The sequence below is a fragment of the Trichechus manatus genome, unplaced genomic scaffold (genome assembly GCF_000243295.1).
Source record: "Trichechus manatus latirostris isolate Lorelei unplaced genomic scaffold, TriManLat1.0 scaffold00001, whole genome shotgun sequence".
In the NCBI taxonomy this organism is placed as follows: domain Eukaryota; kingdom Metazoa; phylum Chordata; class Mammalia; order Sirenia; family Trichechidae; genus Trichechus; species Trichechus manatus.
This window is the reverse complement of record NW_004443937.1, coordinates 20,274,150-20,284,100: the sequence shown is the minus strand read 5'-3', so window position 1 is coordinate 20,284,100 and position 9,951 is coordinate 20,274,150. Positions and strand designations below refer to the sequence as shown.

Sequence of the window (9,951 nt, the reverse complement as noted above, 5' to 3'; positions counted from 1 at the left end):
CACCATCACCACCACACCACCGCCGCCACCACCACCACCATCAGGTGGCTTCGAGTTGATTCCGACTCCTGGCAACCGGTGTGTTTCAGAGCACAACTGTGCTCCATAGAGTTTTCAATGGCTGATTTTTCAGAAGTAAATCACCAGGCCTTTCTTCCGAGGCACCTCTGGGTGCACTCAAACTTCCAACCTTTCGGTTAGAAGCTGAGTGTGTTAACTGTTTGCACCACACAGGGACTGCTTTTGACATTATATGAGGCTTTTTAAAGATGTTGAGACATTCCACATGTGGTTCATGCTTATGCCTTCCTGATGTTACATTTTTCTATCCTCTCTTCCCCTGTCAGGAGAACAATCTAGTCTCTTACAGAGCAATTTGCTGAGCACCTTTTATTCCTTGCGTACAATCTTGAAGTCTCACCGTCTACCCTGAGCAGCATATTAAAGCATTTCTTCGAAACAAATTAGTTATAATGAATGGGAGGAAAGTCTGTTCACCAGAGTTTCTCATTACGTGTAAAATAGTGCTCTTGTCTTGGGTTTGTTGGGAAGTGGCTGTGTTTAGCGGCGTGCCCCGCACCTAGTAAATCCTCAGTTGCTGGTCACGTCAGCCTCTCTAGGTGGGGGGCTCCTCTGTGTCTTCCGTGAGTTGGATGATGTAATTCATTACAAATATGAATCGATTTGTGGAAAGGTAATAATGAAACAAAGAGCCCTGCTCTCCCAGTGGTTAAGCTCTTGGCTGCTAACTGAAAGGTCGGCAGTTCGAACCCATCAGCTGCTCCGTGGGAGAATTATGTGGCAGTCTGCTCCCATAAAGATTCGCAGGCTTGGAAACCCTATGGGGCAGTTCTGCTCTGTCCTGTGGGATCACTGTGAGTCGGAATAGACTCAATGGCAATGAGTTTTTAAATTATGAAACAAAGGTTTTCTTTGACAGCTGAATCAAAAAAAAAAAAAATTGTTCATCCAGCACTGTCTAATAGAACTTTCAGGGTTTGTGGAAAATTCCTCTAATATGCGTTGTCCAACGCAGCAGCCACCAGCCACATGTGACTATTGAGTGTGGCTGGATCAAATGAAAAACTGAATTTTTAATGTTACTTCATTTTAATTAATTTAAATTTAGATAGCCACACATGGCTCATGGGTACGGATTTGGATCGCTCAGATGTAGCCCTCATTTTGTAGTGACATGTGAATGTGCTCAGCTGCTGACTGAAAGTTTGGAAGTTCAAGTCCACCCAGAGGTGCCTTGGAAGAAAGCCCTAGTGATCGGCTTCCAAAAAATCAGCCATTGAAAACCCTACGGAGCACAGTTCTGTTCTGACACATGTGGGATCACTTTGAGTTGGAATCGACTCAATGGCAACTGTTTTTTTTAAAAAGAGGTTGTAAAAATATAAATTGTAACACACATGACTGCTGTAGAATGATTTATTACTAGAATATGCACCCTAATGAAGATACAAGACATGAGAGGGGGTAATAAAGGATTGGCTTGTCCTTCTTTTGAGGTAACGTGTCTAAGGCACACAGATGCGAATAACTGGTTCCCGACTTGCAGATTGATGCAGGATCCTTGCAAGGAGGATCATGATGGTTAAGTCTAAGTTAGGCTGGCGATGTGCTCATTCTCGAATTGAAATTGGAGTGAGGGCATTTGGGCCCCTTTGAATCTAAATACTACCGTCAAGTCTCCATTGATGTCTTGTAGAAACCAAAACCAAATCTACTGCTGTTGAGTCGATTCTGACTCATTCCAAACCATGCTTTAAAAAACAGCAATGGAGTGCATAGAGACCAAAGTGTATTAGTGGTTTTAAGGAGTAAGTGGGAGGGAGGGGGAAGAAGGGACCTCACTGCTTAGGGGACACTGCGCTTCTGTTGAAGGTGATGGGAGAATTTGGAAATGGATAATAGCCATGATTGACCAACATGATGAACGTAACTAATGTCACTGAATTGTACATGGGATGAATGCCGAAATGGCAAACAATTCGTTACATATATATTTACCACATTCAAAAAATGCAGCATCTGATATTCTTACCTTTGAATTCAGTAACCTCATTTCTAGCAATTTATGCTGAAAAAATGACTCCCAAACACAGAACTAAAACTTTATGTACGAAGAAGTTAGTTACAGTGGTACTTACTTCAGTAGCACCTTGGAAACAAGCCAGATGTTCATTAAGAGACGGGCTAAAGGAACTACAGAATAAAATATGGCTAACCATTCGAATAGCTAAGAAGAAAATGGCTAAAGAAATTAAACGATAGCGTGATGGATTATTCTGTACTCATTAAAATCACGTTTACATTATAATGCTAAGTTAAGAAAGAGAATTCAAAATTATATGCACTTAAGATTCTCAAGTATTTAAAAATAAATAGAAAAAAGACTGACAGTAAATGAATTAGCAGTTCTCCATTGAACTTTGGCTTCTGGGAAGATGGAGTAGAAGCACTTTTACATATTCTCCCTCTAAATACAACTAAAAGTCCTGGATATTATATATAAAACAAACGTAAGGAGACTCTGAAAGGTGGAGCAGAACCAGAGTCCTCACCCAGCCTTAAATTGGACCTAAGGGAAGGGAATCCTTCCTCTCAATGATGAAGCTGAGAAGTCAGTCTGGCAGCTTCCAGCATCCATGGTTTCAGACGAGCAGACAAAGCAGGTCTCTGGTAAGAGGGAGAAAAGGCACAGAGATGAAAGCTGCAGAGAGAGTGCCCCAGGGTCATTGAGTCCCTTGTCCCATTTTCACCAGCTACACTCCTGCGTGTTTCAGGTAGGTGAGCCAGTGCGTCTGTCTACCTGAGCTAGTTTGAGTTGCTTTTCTGATCCTGGTAATCTAAAGGTCTGACTAACACGCTGAGTGATACCATTCTTGGGCAAAAGCAAGGTGTGGTTTTATGGTGATGATACTGTTCTCCCAGATGCCTTGTAAATGGTCTCTGGAGGCCACCATCAGAAGCGTCTCAGAGTATCACCAGTAATGGCATCACCAGGGCATAAAATGTTGTCATGGACTGAACTGTGTCCCCCAAAACGTGTTGTAAAATCCTACACCCCTGCACCTGTGGATATAATTCCCTTTGAGAATAGGACTTTCTTTGTTATGTTAATGAGACTACATCAGTGTAGGGTGTGTTTTAAGCCAATCACCTTTGAGATATAAAAAGAGCTGATTAGGCACAGAGAAGGAAGCACAGACGGAGGGGAAGATACATGTCACGTAAAGATGGCCAAGGAACAGAAACAGAAAAGAGACAAGGACCTTTCCCCAGAGTCTATATAGAGAGAAAACCTTCCCCTGGAGCTGGCGCCCTGATTCAGACTTCTAGCCTCCTAAACTGTGAGAAAATAAATTTCTGTTTGTTAAAGCCACCCCTTTGCGGTATTTCTGTTATAGCAGCACCAAGAAACTAAGACAGACGTGTATGATTTTCCAGAATGATGCTTTTGGAAGAAGGAGCCCTGGTAGCACAATGGTTAAGCGCTCTGCTTACGGAAAGGTTGGTGGTTCGAACCCACCAGCCTCTTTTCAGGAGAAAAGACCTGGCAATCTGCTCCTGTAACAATTACAACCTGGGAAACCCTATGAGGCAGTTCTACTCTGTCATGTAGGGTCATTATGAGTCGGATCAACTCAACGGCACACAACAACAACAACAACAGCTTTTGGAGGATGGAGTTCATTTGGATATAGAAGTTCTGTGATCTTAGAAACAAGAGAGACTTTTCCCTTTATAATCCCAATTTGCAGCGTTTCCTACTTGGGCTGGCATTTGTTCTGCAGTCCTGAGAGTCTCAGGCACTTTTACCCCTTAAAAGACCAGAAGACAAGGAGGTGCTCTGAGATACTGTCCTTCCTTGGGGTACAAAGACCCCTCTCCCTGCAGGCTCCCTGGAGAACTGGGATACCTCATGGCTAGCTTGAGCTCAGGGCCTGTACACAGGCACAGGACAGAGGGTCACTGTTCCATGCACGGGCCGAGTCTCCCCTCAGCTGGCTGGTAGCACATGAAGCCCTTCTCTCCTCATAGATGGACCGCCCCCCCCGGCCACCCTCCTGCAGACTCAGGAGGCTCCGGGCCTATTTTGCCTTCTGGCTGGAGAGACTTAAGAAGCTCCTGCCCAGCCCCAGACTCTGCTCTGGTCACTCTTTCACTCCTGCAGCTGGCGAACCCTGCCTGTGCCCCAGGACTTTGGGTGGGGCTCTGCATTGCTCCTGCCTGGATGTCCTTTGCCCTGTCCCCCAGGTACTGCTGACTGGCCTCAGAAGCCAACTCCAAGCCAGGGGCTCAGCTCCTGATGCCTGGCTCACGTATCAGGGCCTTAGTCCTTCATTCCTGCTTCCCGCATGTCCTGGCTGCCTGCCTATCGCCTTGCCCGGGGGCTTTTCACCCTGCCCGTCTGGCACATTCTTCCAGTCACCCTACTTTCCTCAGCCACAGCTCTGTCAGTCAGATGGCTCAGGGACCCTCCCAGGGAAGGCTCAGTTTGGCACACCGTCTGTGCCTGCCTGGGTTGTGAGATGCAACGGAGTGCTAACTCACCTCGCACACCTAAGTGCCAGGTTTCAGCCAGGCCTTATTCCAGGAGAATTCCCAGGAGAAGCAATGGGCCCTCTCGGCGATCAGAATAGAGGAGCAGCCAGGCACAGACTGGACTCCACCAGGGAGAATGGTGGGACATCTCCCTGGGCTCTGTGTCTCTAGGGACCAGACTGGATCTTGGAGGGTCTGTCTGACTCCCACATGTCTACAGGGAGCCCAGTTTATCCCACGGGGAACACTTGGTAGGTAGTATATTCTGGGGTCAGTATCAGTGGCTCTGGGGGCTATGGTTGAACTTGACCCTTGGGCAAGCCTGTGTGTGAGTGGGCTTTCTAGATGAGAAGAGTCCGTATGTGCCCCAATTTTGCCCCTCTCCCAATTGCGTCTTGTACCAGGAAGCAAGGCAGAGCTTGAAGGGGTTGTGCCTAAGTCTGAGCTGGAGTTCTAGAGGGTTCCCCTGCTGCCTGACAAGGCAGACCCAGGCTTGGTCTTCCCTCAGGCAATCTCACTGCATTCCCCAGGGGCCAAGGGGGCTGGCCTTGGTATTCCTGGCTGATTTCCAGGGATGAATTAATTTAGGAGAAGCAAATCATCTGGGGTCGACTGAAAAGCCCATTTCCATCTCTTTTCTTGAGGCTTCTGTGTCAAATCGTGTTAAAGTATGGAGAGGATTCCTAAGCCAGAAGTCCAGGTATCCTGTGTCTACCCTAAAATAAATCCACAAAAGGAGCCTTTCAGACATCTGAATGGCCAGTGACACTTTTTTGGAAACAGATGCTCTGAACGCGGTATGTTTGATGACACAGTGATCTCGGTAAGGTAACTTGCATCATAGAAGCTGCTATAAACACTGTCCTTTATCACATGGCCAGAGAGTTGAACCCAACAGCCTGGTAAATGATCATGGAAGAAGAAGGTCGAGGGATGAGTAGTGGCGGGGGGTAGACAAGCCAGGAGGCCTGCCTGAGCCAGTGCTGCTGGGGTGAGTGGGGAGGGTGAGGAGAAAGATGCTTCAGGGAACCTGGAGAAGGAGGGAGCACAGAGGGTGGCAGTGATCCAGCAAGGAACACGGTGAGAGGGACAACTTAGCCGGTTCATACTTTTCAATTTTCCAGGTTTATGAACGAAAAATGAATCTTTGTGGTAAACGGACCAACGATCATGAAGATAGCTCAGGACTGAGCGGTTTTCCTTCTGTTACCCTCAAGGTCGCCACGAGTCAGAAGCGGGCTCAAAGTTAACTAACGGCAGCATGCTGAAAGTTTTCCCGTGATTGATCTTGGAGAATTCTGACAGTTATATTCTCGTTGGGAAGGGTTCCAAGTGCAAACCTACAAGAAGTCAAGGCCAGTGGAAAGGCTGGTTTCAGCCAACATTCACTGAGTGTCCACTTCACTCCACGAACCATCATGCAGGCTAATTTCCTGAGTCACTTGTCCCTGTGTCATCCCGCACGCAATGCTCCAGGCCTTGCCTTCCTAAAAAGTGACTATGGCTATGAAGATTTCTAATACCCTCCTTCTGTTGGTTTATTTTCAAATAGACACAGGATTACCTAGCCTACCGATCACTGACTCCTCTCCACGGTTCAGTGGGGTTTGACACAAGAGCCTCAAGGAAAAGGGGTAGGCTGTCTAGTGGCTGCCCGCAAGAGAGTCAGGAAGGCAGGTATGGAAACCAACAATTACGATACAATGTAGGGAATTTTTGCACAAGGCTGAACGCTGTGTGTTTTGAAGCCTAAAGGAAGGGATGACTAATTGGTGGGCGGGGGCAGGAAGTGAGAGAAGGTGAGCTGAGGAGTTGCTATAGTTTAGTAGGCCTTGTAAATTAAGTAGTAGGAGTAGGGAAAGGAAAGGTGGGGCATCCCAGAGTGGGAGCAGCATGGCCACAGGCAAAGAGATGGGCAAGGAAATGTATTTAGGAGAAAATGGGGGGACTGTGCCACTGGGGAGATGTTGGAATCCCAGGAGCCAGGAATGGACAGGGAGATAATGGTCGGATCACAAAAGGCCTTATGTGCCAAATTAAGGAGGAGTTGGGTCTTTATCCTGTAGGTTATCGGGAGAGAGCAGAGGTTTGGAACAGAAAGTTTTATGATAACCTTTGTTTTTAGGACTGGAACTGAGTATTCTTCATTACTAGCCCGTGGGTATAGATGAACTTACACTAATAGTGAGATCCACATTTTGCGCCTATAATTTCGTATTCCCGTCCCACTTGCTGAACTGAAGGAAGACAACCTCCTTTAAGGACCTCAACCCAATTATGCTATCTCAGGGAGACCCTGGCGGGGGGCGGTCCCTATTGGTAATTCCTGGGGCTCTTGCTGCCGGCCGTTCCACCCGCTCTCCAGTACTACCTCAGGCTTCCTAAAGGCTCTGCTGCCTTCATCCAGACCACATGTGCTCACCTCACTTCTCAGGTAGGAAAGGTGCTTCTTCTCTGGGCTCTGTCCTGTTGGAGAGCCCCACACAGGGTTATTCAGACCCAGAAGTATCACATGGTTTCATCACACTTCTTTTTTAGTTGAAGACCCCCATCTCTTTCATCCCAGAGCATGGGGCTGCATTTGAAGGTCATTTCTGAGGGAGCATTTGCTGGTTTGGGCTATTGTTGGAAGCGTTCAGCCTCCCCAGAGTCAGGTCATCATTGTGAGTTCATGGTTGTGCTAAAGTGAATTCCCAGCAATTAAGAAATATTTTAGCAAGCAAATTGAATTTTGGAAGCTTTTCCACTGTGGACACTGTACTTCTCTTTAGTGTGAATAATTGTGTACAGAGGGAGGCAGGGGGCATAGGAAAGATGGGGCAGGTTTTTGGAATCAAACTAAAATAATTCAAGCCCCAGTTGACCTTGAGCAAGTTACTTAGCTTTGCTGTGCCTCAGTTTCCTTATCCAGAAAATGGGAATAATAACAGAACTGTAGTAAAGATTAAATGGATAACAAAAAGTTTAGTGCCATGCTCAGCTACTGCCAATGACCTCCCTGACAGGGAACACAACAGTGAATCCTTGACAGAGCAGGAGAAAAGTGAGGTGCAGAACTCAAATTCTAGTAAAAAGACCAGACTTAATGATTTGGCTGAGACTGGAGGGACCCCAAAAGACATGGCCCCCAGACTCTCTGTTAGCCCCGAACTAAAACCATTCCCAAGGCCAACTCTTCAGACAAAGATTAGACTGAACTATGGGACATAAAATGATAGTTGTGAAGAAGTAGCTACATGAGGCTAAATGGGCAGCTCCTGTCCATACGTGAGATGAGAAGGCAGAGAGGGTCAGGAGCTGGTTGAATGGACACGGGAAATCCGCGGTGGAAAGGAAGAGTGTGCTGTCACAGGATAGGGAGAGTAACTAGGGTCACATAACAAAGTATGTAGAAATTTTTGTATAAGAGACTGACTTGAACTGTAAACTTTCACTTAAAGCACAACAACAACAAAAAAGTTTAGTGCCGTGCCGGGCACAGGGTGGGCTCAGGAAATACGGTGGTGACGAGGGTGAAATAATTCTTACCTGCAGCTACGTTCTGTTCCAGCTGACAGGAAGGGTGGGAAGGGGGTGGTAAAATGCAGCAACTGTGTGGAAGGTGATTATCCTAGTAGGACTTTCAAATGGGTTGAGCTATGGAACACTGCTTTGCCTTTCAAGCGGGTGGAGCCACAAGAAGTTGGAGAGTATTTTTCCATGGATAAGAGTCAGGCTAGGGCTGACAGGGGGATTGTAAACGTAGCTTTGCCCAGAGTTATAGGAATAGATGATATTACCCAGACAAGTATTGTGTCTCTGTGAAGTTATATGGCTCTCATCATGGAGTGTGGAGGAGTTTGGAAAAGTGAGCTATTAAAAAAGATAAGTTGCGAAAGGAAGGAATTATGCCACCTTTTACTCAGCACTGGGGTTGTTCTGAAAGCAGTGCGCCGATGGGCTCAGAGGCTCATTGAACAATTGTTAGAAACTCCCAGCTCTCCTCTAGCAGCAAAGGCTCCAGGGGCAGAAAGTTCCTCAGCTGCTAACTAAGGAAAAAACTAGTTGCCTCAACTCCAACTCATGGTGACCACATGTGTGTCAGAGTAGAACTGTGCTCCACAGGGTTTTCCATGACTGAATTTTTGGAAGTGGGTCACCAGGCCTTTCTTCCGAGGTACCTCTGGGTGTATCCAAACCTCCAACCTTCTAGTTAGCAGCTAAGCTCTTAGTTGTTTGCACCACCCAGGGTACTACTAATAAGGAAGGCTGGGTCTTTTCCACCTTGGCCTTAGAGCCTTGGGCTGCCGGTCAGTGTTTACCTTGGCAGGCAGAAATCGTGGGCATGAAGTTTATTGCCTCCAGCTGTTCTCTTTGTTTATAGGCAGGAAATGTGGTGTGGCTGCTGGACCCCCAAAAGGCTTCCGGAATCCAATGTCCCAGTGATCTTCTGCCCCAGACCAGGTGGATAGGAAGGATTGAGTGCTCACTGTGGCCAGTCTGGACAGTGCTCCATACAGAGACTTTGTGTCCCCATGTTCCTCAGCAATTTCCAGCCCTGGTGGATCCATGGGGCCCTAGTAGCTAACTAGCCACCAAGAGAAGGGATGTCCCCTCCTCACTCCTCAGCCCTCCATTTTAGTGTAAAATATTTTTCTATTCTCAAAGGCTTGTTAACATTAAAACTTTAGTAATACAATAGAGCTAATTCTAGACGAAAAAAAAAAAAACCTTCCTATGAACACAATAATTTTCACACATTCTCCTTCTAAAACTATTTTTAAAATAGTTTTAAAAATTTGCAGTCATAGTCTACAGCCTTGTAGTCTTTATTTCCACTCAACATTATGTCATAAGCATTATTAGCATTGCTATATGATTTTCATAATTATGTTTTAGGGCTTTATGAAAAATGCCATTGAGTATTACCATGTACCATCATTTATTTAATCATTCCTTATTACTGAGCATTTAGTTCATTTTCAATTTTTGACTATGATGGTGACTGCTGTATGAATGTCTTTGTATTTATAGCTGGTTTCTTCTATTAAATTGTTCCTTTGGATAAAATCCCAGGGATGGGCTTACTAGTTGAAAGGTATAAACATTTTTATTCTTCTTGATACATAGTACCTTCCAAAAGGGTTGAGCCAACTTACAATGTTGCCGCTGTGTATGAGGGTACCATTTTCTTCCCAACTTTTTCCACACTGGCTGTTGCCACTAAATTTGAATAATTAATGTGGTAGCTGAAACATGGTGCCCCATATCTGTTTCAATTACATTTCTTGGATTATTGATGTCCTCCCTCTGTATGACCCTTTAAGCCAGGAAAACCTACTCATCTACCATATCCTGCTGGCCTTGACTTTCTAGAACACCCCTCACAACCTCTAACTTCACCCTGAATCTGTT

At 45.8% G+C, this 9,951-nt stretch overlaps 1 long non-coding RNA gene across 2 annotated transcripts in view; it reads left to right on the top strand.

Annotated features, from left to right (window-relative positions):
- LOC111820164 (uncharacterized) overlaps positions 1-9,951 on the top strand; it is a 91,337-nt gene that overhangs the window by 41,169 nt on the left and 40,217 nt on the right. Inside the window, exon 5 of one of the 2 annotated variants that reach the window (XR_002823712.1) lies at positions 5,202-5,288. The exons of the other annotated variant lie outside the window; for it this stretch is intronic. This is a non-coding gene — a long non-coding RNA (uncharacterized LOC111820164). Of the gene's footprint in view, positions 1-5,201; positions 5,289-9,951 lie in introns of those variants that run through there. 2 annotated transcript variants of the gene reach the window in all.